Raw genomic sequence first — 18,185 nt, 5'->3', positions numbered from 1 at the left:
TCTGAGTAGGTCTGTAGTGCCTAAGCAGCTTAAAAGTGCTTGAGCAATGTACCTTAAACCTTGACCATAAAGTAAAGGCTGTGACCTTCCAACACCAAAATTTCTTTGCTGCAAAGCAACAAAAATTTAGAATAGAATAAAATCCATAAAAACAACTGCACTTCTGCAAAATACAAGTTTCTCATAATGAAGGGATATTCCGCCTAAATTTCAAATGGTTTTTCAACCTGCTGAAAGCCTTCATTTTTCCACTGTTCATAACTTTAGTCAAGAATCCTGAAGAACTTCTGTTCACTCACTTTTAAATTTCATTAAATGATATTTTACACTACATATATTAACTGTAAGATAAATGATGCTTTTCACTTTTTTAAAGCTATATTTTTTTTTTCTAGCATTATTTCAAAAGGGTATATAGAATATTCACTAAACACCCCTGAAGACAACAGGGACTAGAAGAATACATTTTGAAATTTATATTGTATGACTATTGAAAAAGTCCATGTTCAGCTGTGAAAGCTGCAAGTAAAGATGCCTAATCACCCTTGACATTTTGCAAAATACTGTATGTCATTAAACATAAGTGAGTTTTTTCTTTTATAATGTCTGATAGGATAATATACTATCTGAGAGAGAAAATCTACCAGAGCTCCTGAACTCAAATGCAGCTCATGCATTGCAGGTTATATTGCTCTTAACTTTCAAGGTGCACAAGACGTACGTGTGAAGTTAAACATTTTCCTGAACTGGAATCTACACCTTTTGCAGAAATCACAATGTGGATGGAATCAAGCTGTTTATAACCAAGGCACATGGAAAATTTCCAACAATCTGGATTAGTAAAATTGGAAGATACAGTGAAAATTAGAGCTGTACAGCCATAATTTGGTATACAACTTCTGAAAAAAAAAAACCAACAAAAAAAAAACAAACCTCAAATTTACCTTTTTCTGACAGATGAATGAATCACAGGCCTGTCAGTGCATGCTACAAGGCACCCAAGTCCCTGACACTGAACAATCAGGATACCAGGATGCACACTTGTAATGTGTGCTTCTATACTGTCAAATTGAAGGTTACCAGATACAAGGAGCCATAGAGCATGGGAGGACCACCTTGCTAAGCAGCAATTCTAAACAGACTTAGCCACACAATGACATGGCCTCAGAAATACCAGCTAGAGATATAATAATGGGTAATGGAAAGGAGAACTAAATCTTAAAAAGCATAATTCATCCAAAAGTAATATTACAGTCAACATTACCTAGCTTAAAATCAGCCATGTGTGCTCTGCTAGTTCTCATAGTCTTACTCATGTCATCAAACAAAATAATCTCAATAGTTCATTACTTTATAGTCTTTGAATCTCTGAATTAAATAGAATTTATTGTGCGCTATCCCCTCTTAATTTTCCTACACAGGAAATTAAAGCATGAATACTCCCACAGATTAAAGAGGAAAAATTTGTACACAATACTCTAGAATATATTCACTAGCAAATTACTTCTCAATTTCCTATTATAATTTTAAAGTATCAAAAATAAAGCAAATTTGCTTATACTTGTAAAAAACCCCAAAACCAAATGAGTAAACAAAAACACCCCAAACCAAAAAACATCTGTTACACAATTTTAGCAGGAGGGTTGGATTGCAAGCACCTGATTTCCAAGTAGGTTAATGATTGTCATTTAATCCTAAGGCCAGCCATATGCATCATTTCATTGCCTAGACTTCCCTGATTTGAAGTACAAGCTGAATCTCAAAGACAATCAGATATTGAAACTTAATAGATTTTTTCTAGACATAAAAAAAAATAAAAATATATATTCTGATACATTTTCTTTATGATTGTGAAATGCTTTAGCACCCAAGCCAGCAAATGTTAAAGAGCTGCTTTTACATTACATCTACAAAGATAAATTACATAACTATTGTTACATCAGTATTTACCAGATCCTTGACTGTGACTTTAACTGTTACATTCAGGTGATAAGAGACTTACGTGGAGATACAGTGTACTTTATTAGACTAGCAGTACAGAGTGGGGGGAGGAAAAATGTTTGACATACAACTACTTCTTCAGGTCTGAAACAGAATTCTAGCAGTTGAGTTCTAACTTACTACCAAAAGCCATCTTTCATTTCAAAATCATGTAAGTCTTCATTAAAAAAATATTTTCAATACATACAGACAACAGGTATTAGGTAATCTTCCTTCTTTCCAGGCACCAACAGTCAGTGTAAGAAACTGCATGAGTTATAAGCAGCTTGCTGAATCAACTAATAATTCCTGATTGATTAATTTCATTCATTATCTGCTGAGATATTTAGAAGGCAATCTGAGGAAAGTTATTGAAAAAAATAAACTTTCTCATTAATAATAATAAATAATTAATAATTAATAATAATAATAATAATAATCTCATAATAATAAAAAACTGTCTCATTTAATCTCAATGCTGTCCTTCAAAAGAGACTCTGTCCAAGATGAAAAAGGTCTTTTTCACCTTCAAACACCTGATCTCTAGGATTTAGGCGTGGTAGGGATGCTCGCCCTCAAGCTTCAACCCATAACCAGCATCCTTTTCCTTCCAGGCTGTCACTCCTGTTCTCAGTAAGAACCTTTGCCATGACTTCCTCACTTGGCAGGCTGCTGCTCTCAAGTCCCAGCTCCAATATTTCATCCACTTCAGGTTGCAAAAATCAATGACCAGGCAGCCATCTGTCGCTACCAGAGCACTTTCAACAGGAATCCTGTAAATGATGATTCCTTATTCTCTTTACCAGAAGTTACAACAGCAGAGAATTACAAAATTGTCACAGAGCAAGTGCAAATACACTCTAACTGATGTACATGAGAGGGCCCTCCCTACCTGTACTAATTGCTGCAAAGTTAATAAAGTAAGTGGAGAAGCAGAGAATTCATCACAAGGTGTATATGTTAGCAACTATCTAGCCAAGTTTCTGATGAGCATTCATGCAGAAGCTTGATTTAAAACATACTTGAACTGCTGAATTTACTACTACTTTAAGAATACAATACAGATAGTTAAATCACTTAAAGACAAAGGCATTCAAAAACTGTTCCACTTTCCCTATTCATGAAAGAAGTTACACAGCTACAACACTTACAAAAATATTCAAAATATCAGTAATGACAACATCTAATAAAAATGCCTTTAACCTCTATGTGACTAATATCTTATGTAACAATCTGACCATAGAACAGAGTGGCATCGATCAGTGGGTATCAGGACACTGTCAATACTCAACTCAGCCAAACCAAGTTTATTACACTATTTTCCTCAAATCTAAAAACTGCTATGTTTGGAAAAAAGTACATTTTCTTTTCCAAGTCACCAGAAAACACAAAGTAAGTGAGAAAAATAAATAAAAGTTCTTTTTTTCTGTGTTGAGTGAATAAAGGATTGTTTCTGACATGAATGCACTTTTGCTGGTGCTCAGCTATAAAGTCTGCAGAGACTTTTCTCCACTGAAACCTGAGCATTCACACACCAAATGTCTCTTATTATCAAAGGAGTGAAAAAATGTATGATTAAACTTTCCATCTAAAAATTCATCTAATCCAGCCACGTGTTATTAGAGCGCTGAATAAAACCATTTCAGCAATTGCTGGCTGAAAAGCTTCATAGAAACCATACCAAAGTATGATGTGTTTAGAAACTTTTCTTTTCCCTACCTTTTATTCCCCAAAGAAAAAGCATAGCAAATTGTTTTAAAGGTGTCAGGATAGTTCACTACTGAGAAGTGTAGAGAACAGAATATCAAGATACCAAATTTTAAGCAGACCTTTTAAAATCATATTGAGATGCAACAGATTTCTTTGAATCAGACTTGAGATAATTTTCACTTTTAGGTGAACGATCTGCTTAAGCATAAAACTGTATTGAAGCAACACTTGTCTAATATTGCAAATATATCACTAGCACATCAGTCACGCAGCCCTGGAATTTAATCTTAAAGGGTTTCCCAGAACTGCTTTAAATCAAATCTTGGCACGGTTTCCAAAATCCAGCCAAACAGGTCAAAGTTTGCAGTCAAAGCCAATTGAGACCGTTTCATAACCTTTTCAGTGGATTTATAAATTCTACGTGTCTGTTCTAGATTACTGTACAAAAACAACAGTTCTCTTGAGGGGGGTGGTCTTGCTCCAGCAACAAATGCTAAGCTTCAACATGAAAGTCACTAGCTAGCACAAGACTAGGAGGGCACTACTGAGAAAACAGTAGTTTAATATTAAACTCTTGCCAAAATCATTAACACAAGCTAAACTGTTTATACTCGTGAAAGATCATTTTAAGTGGGATAAAGTAATACATATATGTGTGTGTGTGTGTATATACATATATATATATATATGTATGTGCATGTAACCTTATCTATTTCCATTACTTCATTATTTAAGATTCTATAAAACATTTCGCATTTGCAATCTCTGACACTGTCAAGGCAAAAATGTTCATGAAAGTTAAGTAACACAAGGAAAAGATGCAACTATTTTTCTAGGAAGATAAAAGATGCATATTTTGTAAATAGCTACACTTCTAGACAGCAAAAACTGTACATTTTAGTAAACTTGTGAAGGATTGCTCTGTATTCAGGGATACAAGAGAAGATAAATAAAATTCAGAATTATCATAACTAGTTCAAAAGTTGTAGTTATGTCACATGAAGCAAGACTGACTTCTGTGTAGGCTGCACTTACAAGCAAAACGTGCTACATGTGGGGGGGGGGAAAAGGTTTTCACTGTGTTTTGCATCCTTAAATTTTCTATTTCCTACCTCTAAACTTATGATTCTGAATAATTGTCAAAATAGGTTTACAGTGGGTCCTCTTCCTTACACGTTTGAAGATGAAATAATCTAAGAGCAGCCTTCCTGGCAAACTGTATTTTAAATTACAGTACAGCTTCTAAATTACAGTAAGCTGTGGATGGATGCAACAATGTATAACAATGTGTGTTCTTCATTATTACTGAAACAACTAAATGTAAATACATTAATAAAAATGTAAAAAAATACATCACTTTTCTAATGTGCAGAGCAACATCAGAAGATTTCAGAGCAATAATAGAAGAAAACACCTTACAAAAGTAGTCCTGGAACCTGAATAACTGGATTTTGTAAATATAAGTAAATTGAAGATGAAATTGTACATTTGGTAGTGACTAGTATCAAAGAATACCTTTTTTCCCCTTAAACATCAATGAATGAATCTAATTATGACAATACTGGAACTGCTTTCAAAAAATATATTTTAAAGCAGAAAAATTACCAATAAAGAATACCCAGAAGCTGCCTTTACTTCTCATAAAAAAGCCAAATATACTTTAAGAACTACTAACAACCAACCTTCAGTCTCAGAAGACATGGTACACTGATTCATAAGCATACTTTCAGCTAAGTGGAAATATATAAATATGTCTACATGGTTAAGAAAACTACTGAAACCAGTAAGCCACAGAAGACACGTTTTTCTTGATTTGACCTCAAAAATATTATTCATGGTTCAAGAGAAAGAAAATGCCATGAAGCATCTATCAATCACAAGAGGATAAATCATACCACCATGAATACTTTTCAAAGAAATATTAGTAGATTATGGTTGGTGAAAGAAAAAAAAAAAAGAGACTGAGGGGGAATAAAACTTTTACCAGAGTAAGTTTTAACAAGAGAGAGAAAAGGAAGGAAAAAAAAGAAAAAAGCCTGAAAAATTAAATTATTTCCACAACTTAAAAATGGAGAACAGAATGAGTGCAAGTGGTCAGGTTCTGGGCATTTCCTGGGCTTTTGAGAGTCAATAACATAACTGCTGTACAGATATAGATCACTTACTGATGTTACTAATCTCTAGAAATCAAATATTTCCAGGTATGCAGATTCTGTGACTGCAACCAGAGACTGCCCAACAGCAGCACAGACCTGCACTGGATGCACTACAAGTTCTGTGCATGTGCACCCCTCCATTTCCAGTCACGCAGTACTTTCTTTTTAGCCCAGATTCAAACCAAATAAAAGACTTATTCATCAACTTTACAGACACAGCAGAGAGAGCACAAGTCTACCCATCTGCAAGGATGTTCAAGTATAAAATAAATTTTATTGAAGGGAGGAAGAATCATAGGACTTGCCCAAAAATGCTTAGGCTAAGAAAAGGAAAAGGAAATTTTCATCTCCAAAGCAGATGATTCCAAAGGTTAAAAGTGCCTTAATATAAAATACAAAATGTTTCAATAGAAACAGGAGTGCAGCTATTGAAATGCAAGTGAAAATGTTTTAACAGAACCTACGGTGGCTGCCACCATAGCACCTACTACAATACAGCCATACGCATTTTTTAGACTATGGTGGAATATTTATACTTTTGGCATAATCAAGATAAAGAATTTCAATATTAAGGTTCTACTAAGAATCCTACTTGAACATTTCTGAGACCACAGATAAAGACAGACCTACAAACCAAAAATAAACCAGTAAATATTCTGTCAGTGCAGGACTGAAATTACTCAAGGTACAGCTCCAGAAGTTCCCAAGGGCCCCGCTGTACTTACACTTCAGACATGTCTTCATGCATATTTTACACCCAACAAGAGAAAAGTGCAGAAGTGGTACACATTACTTGAACTGCTGCAGGAGTCCAAAACAGTCTCTTCATTGCAATCAATATATAACAAATATACGTGAGGAACAAAAGCAGCGCACAACATTTGTCTCAGTACCAAGTACCATGATTTTTGAGTGTGTGATATTTCATCTTCACCTAACAAAACCCATCTAAATTTAAAATGACCTTGTGTTTCCCCTATTACACAAAAAAGGTCCAAAGTAAAAAGTACTATTTTTCATTTATGTGTGATCAAATAATATGCTTAAATAATTTAGCATGAAAGCTATTTTTGGCATAGGGAAGTCTGTTGCTTGCCCTTTCAAAATTGACATGTCTGGAGTTCAGATAAGTTCTACTTGGTTTCCAGGTCTACAGCAAGGATACATTTCCAGTGCTCAGAGTTATAAATCATGAAACTGACACAAACTTGGCAGGAGTAGCACCTTTTTTTCTACCTAAACTTCAATCAAATTTCATTGGCCAAGACTCAAAAGGAGCCACAAATTTGCCAGAAATTAAATTTCTGAATCACAAGATTACTTATAAGATAGTAAATGAGTGCAGTCACTTGCCCTACTGGGGGAAAAAAGGAAATACTCTTTTCTCTGAATCTAATTTTGCTGCTTAGTAAAATTTACCAACACTAACAACAAACAAAAACAGAAAAAATACTTTCAAAGTTTCTAAACCCTACAGCTTTTGTTGATAAACCACCATATCCTAGAAATACTGTAGTGTGGTATTTTATTCCTCTTTATTATATTTTAAAATTGAACATATTATTTTATAATTGAACTTACTGAAGAACAAGATTTTAATTTAAATTTGCAATTTTTTTCATTTAAATAATTATTAAACTACATCTAGAGAAAAAAAAATACTGTCAGCTACTTTTCAAAATATCTTGAAGTTACAAAAGGTGAGCCAACAAGCTGGTAACTTACTTGCTATTTTATAAGTTGTGTGTTTAGTGGACCACAATTTAAATCCTAAAACTCATTTATAATAAAATAAGGAGATATATTTTAATGGTGGTTGTACTGAAAATTTACTGTTTTGCTAAATGCATGACTACATGTGAAAATACTAAAGAGGAGGAAGAAAATCATAAATTCTTTCTTTCTAGCACCTGAAACATGGGAAAGCCTGTATGAAACATCTCTAACTCTTCCTAGCATTATTTTTATACCGGCTAAAAGCCTCTTAGAAGAAATGAACCCTAACCTCAGTCTCCTATGGAAAGCTGAATAGGTAATAGCAGGTAACCAGGACAGGAATTAGATCTTTCCTAATGAGTTTATCAGGGGCTAAATGTCTAGCAGCTTCCTGAGCCAGAATTTGGATAAAATACTGGGTCTCCACTGTTATTCTGGAAAAATATCCAAAACTTCATGGTTAAACACGCTAAAAGAACAATGTTTTAAGTGCAACAGCCTGCAAAAGTGGCAGCTGTCTTTCCCCACAGCTTCAGTCATGGCAGCATTTTAAGACAGCAGAACTCTGAATCCAAAAATGAGCAAGACAATAAATAGTGCAGAATCTATGGCTTACGTATATTTTTTTCACATGGTAACAGACACTATTATATTTTTCAAGTAAATATAGGATTATAAGATACACTACCACAGGTAGTGGGGCAGGTAAGAAAGAGAAAGACTGAAAGGCTGAATACAATGAGGAAGTTTTCAAAAATATGCCTCAAAGTTGAGAGAAGGAATGGTTTTGTGGTTCTGACATCTCCCTGTGCATTATGGTGGAAATCATACAGGCACTGTACACTTCATTTCCTTAACCATGAAACCAGAACACGAGCACTTCAGCTCCACCAGCAGTGCAAGGATAAATGCAGTAAAGGTTTGAAAGTCCAGATTCTCTAACTGGGAGAGATTTCAGTGCTCCATATGAAAATCACATTAGATTACACAAAGCTTAAAACTTATAATTTCACAGTATTTCAATATCATCTTCCCTGACAATTCTGGTGTGCTACGTTGAACTACAAAGTTTATTAATGAATGGTCATAGTCCCCATATAACAAACAAGGTAAAAATTTCAATGGCTTCCTATACAGAAAGAAGAAAAAGGAAAAAAATGCAGACCAAATTTTATCCCAGACACTTTTATTGAAAACTGTGTCTAGGAGGTATCACAGGACAGAGATCTGTACTTCTGATCTAGCATCAGAAAACAGAAATAGCAACAGCAAACGTTATGTAACTTATGTTGCTAAGGGTTAGGCTGTGACGCAAAGGAAAACTATATTTTATTCATTACAACCCCAAGGAGGAGGGAAAGAGAAAGCCAAGGAATGATGCAAAGAAGGGGAACTGGAGCACACAGACAAACTTTGGAAGAAGAGGACTTGGGGTAACAGGAACCTCTACCTCTGTCATCTGATCTCCTTCACAGGGATTTATTTTACAGAGAGCCTGCTCTGGTCTATCCATAAGTAAACCTGATAGAAGTGGTCTGATAAAAGCACAGACAAACCATGGGTGTAAGTTTGCAAAGCTTATTCCAGTAATTCTAGCATTAAAGGATTTATATAATAATTATTTTAAATATTTAAAACTTTCAATATTAAAACACGCCCTAGACACAACAAGTATAAACAACAACTTAATACTGGAACAATTCATTTACTCATCTTTCAGAAACAACTGCTCAGTTGAGTCTGACATGAACACTAAACTTAAAGCAAAACAGTATTTTCATTAATATGATACCAGGTATGTCTACCAGTTCTCGTAGACAGAACATTTTCTTCAATAACACAAAATATTTTAACATACCTTATGTTCTTAAAATTCTAAAATTAATATATTAAATTTTACTTATTATTTTAAAATAATCACTCCAGTTAATGTTCTATTCTCAATAATTCTAACTACTGAAATGATATGCTCCTTTCATAGCATAAGCTTTTCAGTAAACCAAAAGGCACACAAAATTTTCTTAATATTTTTTTAAGCTTCCACTCTACTTTTAATAAACTTCTTCAGAAATCTAGACAGATACTTAAACACTATTCACTAAACATCACAACTTAATTGACCCACAGATACACATAAACACAGAAAGCTCCTGCCTTGATGAGTTTGCCCTGGAGGGCAGCCACACACACAAAGATGAGTGATAGGACAGTATCAAGATTTCAGTTTCTCACTGCAGTTTCATACTCTAGAACTATTCAGCTTGTGTGGAGTGACCGAATTTTTTTGGTTGGGGAGGGAGGTCTTTGTTTGTTTTCTATTTGTGCTGTGGGGAAATTCTGTTTGTTTTGAAACTGTCTAGAAGTACAAAGATTGTTCTGGGAATCTGACAGCAAAAAGGACCTCTCTGGAGCTGTGACACTACCTGGCCATGGAGTTCATAGTGCGCTGTTGCAGTATCTCCTATCTCTGAAATCAACAATACTACAGCACAATTTAAAAGGGATTTCCATCTGTTTCCACATAACTTGGTTCCGCAGCTTTACAGTAAACATGAGACTTTGCTAGATGCTCAGAAGGATCAGCCTCTCTCACTGACTCTTCATATAACACACATTCCTTTCTTGTTTGGGAATTCCATAAATTCTTATTTCTAAAGAAACTACAACACTAGAAAGGCTGTAAGTAAGTAATTACCATTTCCTCACAAAACACTTTCTGAAGCATGTTCAACTTTCACTGCACCTGAAATGCCATTAAAAAGCTAAGTTGGAAGATGCAATGTCTTCAAGGGGACAAAGCAACATTTTCAGACAATAACTGCTGTTACACCACGTCACTACAGTAAATATTTAGTTAAATCTCAGTAATACTTAGTTCTTCCTCTTTTTTTTTTTTTTTATTTCTTTCTCCCCTCACATTCTAGGAAGGCTTATTTTACTAGAAATCCTCAAATCACCGGTAACCATTTTGTCATGTCCAGCTTATGTCCTCCTGTGATAACACCATTAACTTCCAAAGCTCTTCTCCCTTTTTGGTATTACCTTGCTTGGTATACTCACAGACAGCAATCATAACCCCCAGCCTGCATTCTGCCGTGCTGAACATGACAAACACAGTCATCTCCTGTAAATTGTACTCTCTAGGGCGTCTTTGCTCCCATTCCTGGGATATTTCTAAGACCCTAACGTGATCTGACAAACTGAATGACACCAATCAGAACTTCTGGAGTATCTCAGTTGTTTTAAATTTCTTGATAAATGGAGTAACCTTGAGCTACAGAAATGCACCTTTCAATACTATCTCCAAGCTTGCTTCAAGAGAAGCTACCAAAATCTTCAGAAGGGAGAAAATAAAAAAAAGGCAGCTAAGTCCAACTTAATAAAGTCTTCCATGTCATTTGTTTTAGTCCCACCAGACAAGCTGAAATGAGAACGACTGCAAGCTTACAAAAATACTTATCAGTATTTACTAACTGTAGCTACTGAAGTGAAAAACATTCTTAACATTTTAGTTTAGCCAGTTATTGTCTGGCTCCCGGACTTCTGAAAACAGTTATGTAACAGGAAACATTGTTTTAACGTGGACAATTGCAATAGAGATGGATGTGGCTATAGGCCAGAGTACTGTACAACTCCAGAAGGCCAGATCCATGTAAAGGACCTGATACACAAAATGTGGGGTTCTACATCCAACATACTATTTAGAAAAGTCACAATTTAAATACTACACATACTTCAGTTTCCTAAGTTCCACTGTAAGCCCCAGCATGCACAGCTGCCATGTGTCCCTCTGGATGGGTAAGAATGGCTTGGCACTCACTTCACCCTGACCCTAAACATGGTACAGAAACTGGATTTCTCCTGACTTTTCCCCCATATGGCATAAATCCAGGTTCTTCGGGCAGCTGATTCTTTTACAGGTCTGAAGAAAATTGCATAGCTCTTTTCTTCAGTGGCAGGGTATAAACCCAGGTTTTATTCACTCCTCTGCTATAGGTGGTTCCCAATCCTTCCTTTTCCACTGCAGAAGAGGTCTGAAATCTGGGGGCACAGGTCATACTCTTCCTGTTGAAAAATATCTCCAATATAGAAAAGAATTTTTAAAATGTTTCTCAAGCCTGAAAGATCAAATCAGAAAGCGCGTTCCATCTACACTGACCAAAAAAACAACATCAGTCCCTGACCCTGTCCCCATTGAAAGGGACCACACTGTTATGGGATAAGCGCTTCATGGGAAATGCAAAATCTAGTCCATAAAATTCCGTTTTCAAAAGACTTTAGATCTCGTAAGGTAATAAAGAAAAATCAGAAGCCACATAAGGAGAGCCTACTGAATTAATCTCGACAGAACATTTTTTATGTTGTAAAAAGTGGTTTTTATAGGTAAGGCTACATCAGTAAGGCTATCTGCCCAGAGAGTGGACACTACAACACAGAATTGGCAATCACTGATATTGGCCTCCACATAGAAAAGAGAAACAGAAACAAGCTTAGAGCCAAAATTTGATTGCAGTTTTATTTATAATAGAAGGAATAATGTGCACATATTTTCTTGTGAACACCTGCATGATATTAAATCTGTTTTTACAGTTACACAGGCTGTTCATGTTCTTACCAAGATAAATGTACTTTGCTTCAAAATTTCAGTTAGAAGTTTGTGCCATGTCTTTATCAACCACATTCAGATTCATATTAGAGTAAGCACAAATCAAGCCATATTTTAATGGTGCCATCTGTCATATTTTTTTTGTATTCTGCTGCCAAAGAAATGAAAGATCAAATGAAATAAAATCTAAACATGAGGTTTCATTTACCCTGCCACAAGAAATAGTTTTCAAGGTGGCAAAGACAGATCTGTTTGATAATTACGTATTTTCTGCTAAATTGTTCCATATGCTTAGAATATTTGGGATTTAGCCAAGAAGAAAAGAAAAATCACTTCTCATAGTTGAGCAGTTCCTCCCCAAAACACACATCAAGTTATCCTTGTGCAGTTGATTTTTAGATAAAAAAAAAATTACATTAACTTTTTTTCACTATGTTCATCAGGAGAAAAATCCACACAGTCACAGAAATGTATGCATATAGCTGAACAAATTGAAATGTAAGCGAAAATAGAGCAAAACTACTTTGAAATACTCTAGCGACAATTTCACTCCATTTACTCCACCTGTGCCACTAAGCCATTTGAATTATTAATAACAACACTCACAAATACATTCCTTTGACAACTGTCATTAATGACAAGATATATTTTTATATAAAACAATCCAGTTGCAACTATTCACCATATTTGTTTAATCTTTTAATAGAATCTAAGTGTTGCTTCCATATTTAAGACATTTACTTTAGTCCTAAAATTAATCCATCATATTACAGATTAGCTTTGATAAGCCAGAATGAGAATCTATTATTAGTTTTAATATGTTAGTGAGGGAGATGCATACAGGACAGATGAAAAGATGACACGGAACTCTCTGCAGGATTCAGATGGTGACTGTTAGTGAGATGAACCCCACTTCCTTCCTGCATCCCAGCCCTTTGTGCTGAACTCACCAAGAGTGTTTTAATTTGAGTTTATAAATTATAGCATATTCTGATAAGAACTTTTTTTTCCAAATATACTGCTGCTATGAATTGTTTTGTAGAAATAAGTCCAGATTGATTCCAGGCACAACTTCATACTAATTTCCCTGATCTTATAGAACAAAAGAAGGAAGAGCAACATGAGAATTTTTGGCAAAAGCTATACACATCCCCTTTACTGCCTTGCACATCATCACTTTTGTAACACTACTGCCAATCATAATTTAAGTATTTAATTTTGCCATTACATTTAATTCATCACAAATTTATAAAAGGACATAGAAGTATGTTTCCATTTCTAAGCAGTTTTCATCTCTGCTGGAGAAGAGCTTGCATACAAACACATTCTGGATATAGTTTATTAATTCTGCAGCTCAGCTTCAGATATCTGCATTCCAAATGAACATAAAGTTGAACAATCCTCATTCTTGTAGAAAAACACAAGCAATAAGATGGCAAGAAATGAAATGGTTTGAAGAACAGAAGACTTTGATTTAGAAAGGTGAAACAGCCCTCAAGCACTTCCCCCCAGCTTGCTTTCCAACCTGAGAGTGGACATGGTTCGCTCCACAGCTTGGACAGTTTCAGCAGGGAACATATTTGCTTTTAAGTTACGACAGCCCACAGCACACAGTGCTCAAGCAAAACAACCCCAATGATTCTTCTTCAACACAGTGAGTAGTAAATCACCACAGTTCAACATTCACCAGAGCATTCAGCAGAGCTCAACAGCTAACACAAGCTCAGAGGCCAGATAAAGTTTAGCAGAACCTATATAGTAACACATATAGCTGCAACCTCTCAATTTTATAAGCCTCCTTTGCATACATCAAATATTTGCCAATGTGATGGCCAATTACTAAATGTCACTGAATCCAACATTGCATTTAACAAAGAGTTGAAAACTACCTTTACTATCTTTTCACAAGTATTAATATTCCATAACCAGTTCTTAACTCTCTCTGACCCAAACATTCAACAAAAACAACAAGGCTGTGCAAGGCTATAGCAAAAGTTCATGATTTATGTTATTTTACCAGTTAAAGAAAAGTGAAATGACTCTATAATGTTTGAGCTTTGTGGTACATATGTATAAACGACTCAGCAAAATAAAATTAATTCTGCTAAAAGCATAACTGGTTTTGCAGGTATGTTTAAACTAAAAAATGTAAGTGCAAAAGGAAATTTAAAATAAACTTTATTTACATAAAAATATACCAGCATAATATATAAGTATAATAAAAATAACATATTACTGCTGATGACTATACTAACATACAAGCAGAGGAAAGACTGACCTGTACAAAGATAAAATAACAGGTGGGATAGATGTGGTCTGTTTTGCACAAAGGATATACATTACTTCTGAGATTTAATTGATCTTGTTCAGTCTCACAAAAAAACACAAAATTGCCAGGCCTTTTTTCTTCAGGACAGCTTGGGTTTGCAGGGAAGATAAAAGGTTAATATCTCTATGAGCTTTCCTAGTCTACTTTTAGCTCTAGCAACAAAAGAAGTTATTAAAAAAAGTAGGATCTAATGTACCAGATTTATTTTCCTGCTCTTCATGCAGGCTGTGAAAACTATTGATACTTGTCTCTCTCCTCAAACATAACTGGCATAATTTAGGGGTGAACTAAAAATAAACTATATGTAATTCAGTAATATATTTCTCATGAAAGGAACTATGGATGTTTAGTCTAGTTAGTACTGTAGTAATTTACAGTTTTTTGCTTTTATGTACCAAATGGCATTTTCATCCTTAGATCCTAGTGCCAAAAAAAAAAAATCTACTATTTAATTCCAAACATTTAGCAGTATCACACTTTGCATACATAAATATATAACTGCCAGCCTTGCAGAATAAATTCATGTAACAAATACTTTTCATACAATCTGGAATCAACTCGCTCTGCAAGCAAAACAGCAAAAACTTCTGCTATAAGCTATTCATCCTACTGATAAAATAAACAAAAGAATCAGAACTGATTGCAACTCTCACTCTTGCATGGCATAAAAATAGAAAAATAATCAGCTTTTATAAAATAATTTATTATTTGCATCTCTTAGTTCCATTTATCTTATGCACAGAACTTTCTTATACAGAACCTTTAAGTGGGGTGAGTCTCTTTAAAACTGAGTAACACGTAGTCCATTATCACATTCAGAAAGTAGACAGCAATGTTTATTTTCAGAGATGTACATAGAAAAGGTGATGCTGCAGCCATTTATAGTTGAACTTACTGCATCAGCTAACAATTTACCTGGCTGAGATTAATTTTGAATTACTAGAGTTACAGTTATCATTTAAGTGTAAATTGCTTAAGGTTATTATCGATATCTTAAGAGGAAGAGAGTTCAGTGGCCTTAATACAAATTAAATTAAATAGATATCCCATTAGATGTATTCTTTAAAATTTATTTCCTAGGTTGTTCATACAAAAGAAAGTGGCATTTTTGGGAAACTTGTTAGTGCTTTGACTCCTACTGATTACAGTAATCAATACCAGAAGGAAAACCACTGAAAAAAATGAAAAGTTATTGAAACACAGAACTGATTCCCTAAGCATCTCTAGATGCTGCCACATGGGCTACATCCTGCTAAAATTTAGGTTTCTCATTAGGGGAGATGAAATCATCTGGTGTTATATCTTGGAAAGTGATAATCTTGACTCCCTATCTTCCAGAGAATTTTCCACATACCTATGAGCCTGAAGTATATCTGTGCACATTAAATAGTATGTCTCACATTTTATAAGTTCCTTGAATGCAGAGTTCAAATTTTTGATGCGAAGAAGGTTCTTAAGAGCACCTACTGGGTTCTTCCATCAGAGAAGGCAAACAGAAGGGAGAGAACTTCGTCGTGACATATGAAAGTCAGAAAACACCTCTATAACGGCAGGAATTCCCACCAGGAAGTCCTAGAAGGATCCCTGTAAGAATTACATACCTGAGCAGACAGTGCCATCATAAAACCATGAGTCAGAATATCTGAAAATGTCTGAAATGTGTGCTCTCACTTCTGTACCTTCATAAAAAAAGTGAAAGAAAGTGAAGAAGTTTCTCCAAAAGTCTCTTGCACTTAATTTAATGTGTCTCTGACATTTACTTTAATACACCTATAGAGTGGGGTTACCTAATGCAGACAAAGAATCTCCAGAATACTTGAAAGATACCTCAAGTACGAAAATATTGATATACAGTGCAAATTCCTGTGTTTTATTTTTGTCTTGAATGAAAGAATGACCCACTTTATAAAGACGAACAACTGCGGGCTTTGGGGCCATTACCAAATCCAAAAGGAGACAAATCTTTTCCTGTATGATTTCACCCAGATAAGAGTTTTAAGCAGCACATGGCTTTGAACAGCACTGAGCCTGCACAAGTCATTTTCTCCCATATGGATTTAGAGCAGTAGTCTTTTCTGAGCAGTTATAGCCATCTAAGAGTGTAGCATCGGAATCTGCCCCCTTCCACTTGATACTGCCTTCCCTCCCCATTCATTTATGTTCCTTAATCAGACAAATCCTCTACAAGAGATTATAAAATAATTTACATATGGGTTTTCTGGGAGGGAAGAGGCAAAAATGAACATAGATATATTCTTTTCTAGGACACTTATGAGCTTAAACTGGGAAAATAAGGCAAAGGGTTAAAACTGAAGGACAGTCTCAGCTATTTAGGTTAGTCTGACCAGCTTAGTCACTAACAGTCAGGTATCCTCAGTAAGAGGAAGGCAAAAGGACAGCATAGTTTTCTGTCTCTTCCTGGAGACACTATTTGAAGAGCAGGAGTGGGAGCCCTTCCAAAAACTTGTCATTGTATAACATGAGTGAGATGTAGTGGCTCACTTGAGCCATAGTATTCCAGAGAGAAGCATTTCACAGCATTGGCTGCCCCTCAGCACTGCTACTTGATCCAATGAATGGGAATGTAAGTAAATAGGTGCACAAGAAACACATACAGACAGACTGGCATGGATGTTACAGGTGATATAAAATGGTGGCAAAGTAATTGGAAGTTGCATGGCACAGAATGAAAACACTTGCTAAGGTTAATCCCAAACATAGCCATGGTTTCTTCATTTTGTGCAAGTTTTTTGTTGCATTCTTCTGTTTTTGTCTAATTCAGATGGATTCAAATCCTGCAAGAAACAAGCTTTTAAGACTGAACCAACATTCTCGCACACAACAGGTAGAACCTAATTCTGTTATTAGTATCTCTAATGCTATCTTCTCTTTAGTTACAAGAGGCACTGTAAGACCATTACATTTTTTTACGTTATTAGTAATCCAATCCTTTGCCCGAATTCTTTTTTCCTATATAACTTATAACATTTACTACAAGATCCATCATTTTTCAGGCTTCCTTATTGCTTATTGTAAAATTGTCTTCTTTGTTATTTTATCAGTGCTTTTAAACGTATTTGTGCACAGCGATTTCATATCTTTCTCTCTCTTTTATGAGATGTCTTTCTTATTTAATTCTCTGATATGTATCCTAGTGATTTTTGTAAGTGTTCTCTATTTTCCTCCAATCTTGCATACAATGCCAGTTTTTTACACTCTCTATTTTATTGGGAAAACAATTCAGGAAGAGGTCAAAAATACAACTGATCCATATCATGCATTCATGACTTCTTGAAAGTTTGCCCCAACTTTTGATTTCAAACATATCCTAAATCACACATGATGAGTAGGCAGCTTGGAGCCATTTGGTGAAACGTGACATGCTTACACACACCAGCCCACTCAGAATATTTTGTGTCTGTGTGTCTACCATAAAGCCTTTTTATTGTTTTCAAAAGTTAGCCTAATTACTTGACCTGTCTAGCAAAACCAGATTTTCTTTTTTAAGCCTATTCTCATTACAGCAAGCACTTTTAATTAAGTAAGCAGAAGTTGTGTCTGAGAAGGAAACCACCTAGCACAGCATAACACTCAAAAGTCCAGACAAACATCATTTTTTTAAAAAAACATTTTCTCAATCCATATTCCATTCTGTATCACTAATGCAAAAAATTACATCAGCAACAGA

At 35.0% G+C, this 18,185-nt stretch overlaps 1 protein-coding gene across 1 annotated transcript in view; it reads right to left on the bottom strand.

Moving 5' to 3' along the window:
* AHR (aryl hydrocarbon receptor) overlaps positions 1-18,185 on the bottom strand; it is a 59,822-nt gene that overhangs the window by 21,602 nt on the left and 20,035 nt on the right. The window lies entirely within an intron of this gene.

The sequence above is a fragment of the Cinclus cinclus genome, chromosome 1 (genome assembly GCF_963662255.1).
Source record: "Cinclus cinclus chromosome 1, bCinCin1.1, whole genome shotgun sequence".
Lineage (NCBI taxonomy): Eukaryota > Metazoa > Chordata > Aves > Passeriformes > Cinclidae > Cinclus > Cinclus cinclus.
The sequence above is the reverse complement of the archived record's forward strand: the minus strand, read 5'-3'. Positions and strand labels throughout refer to the sequence as shown.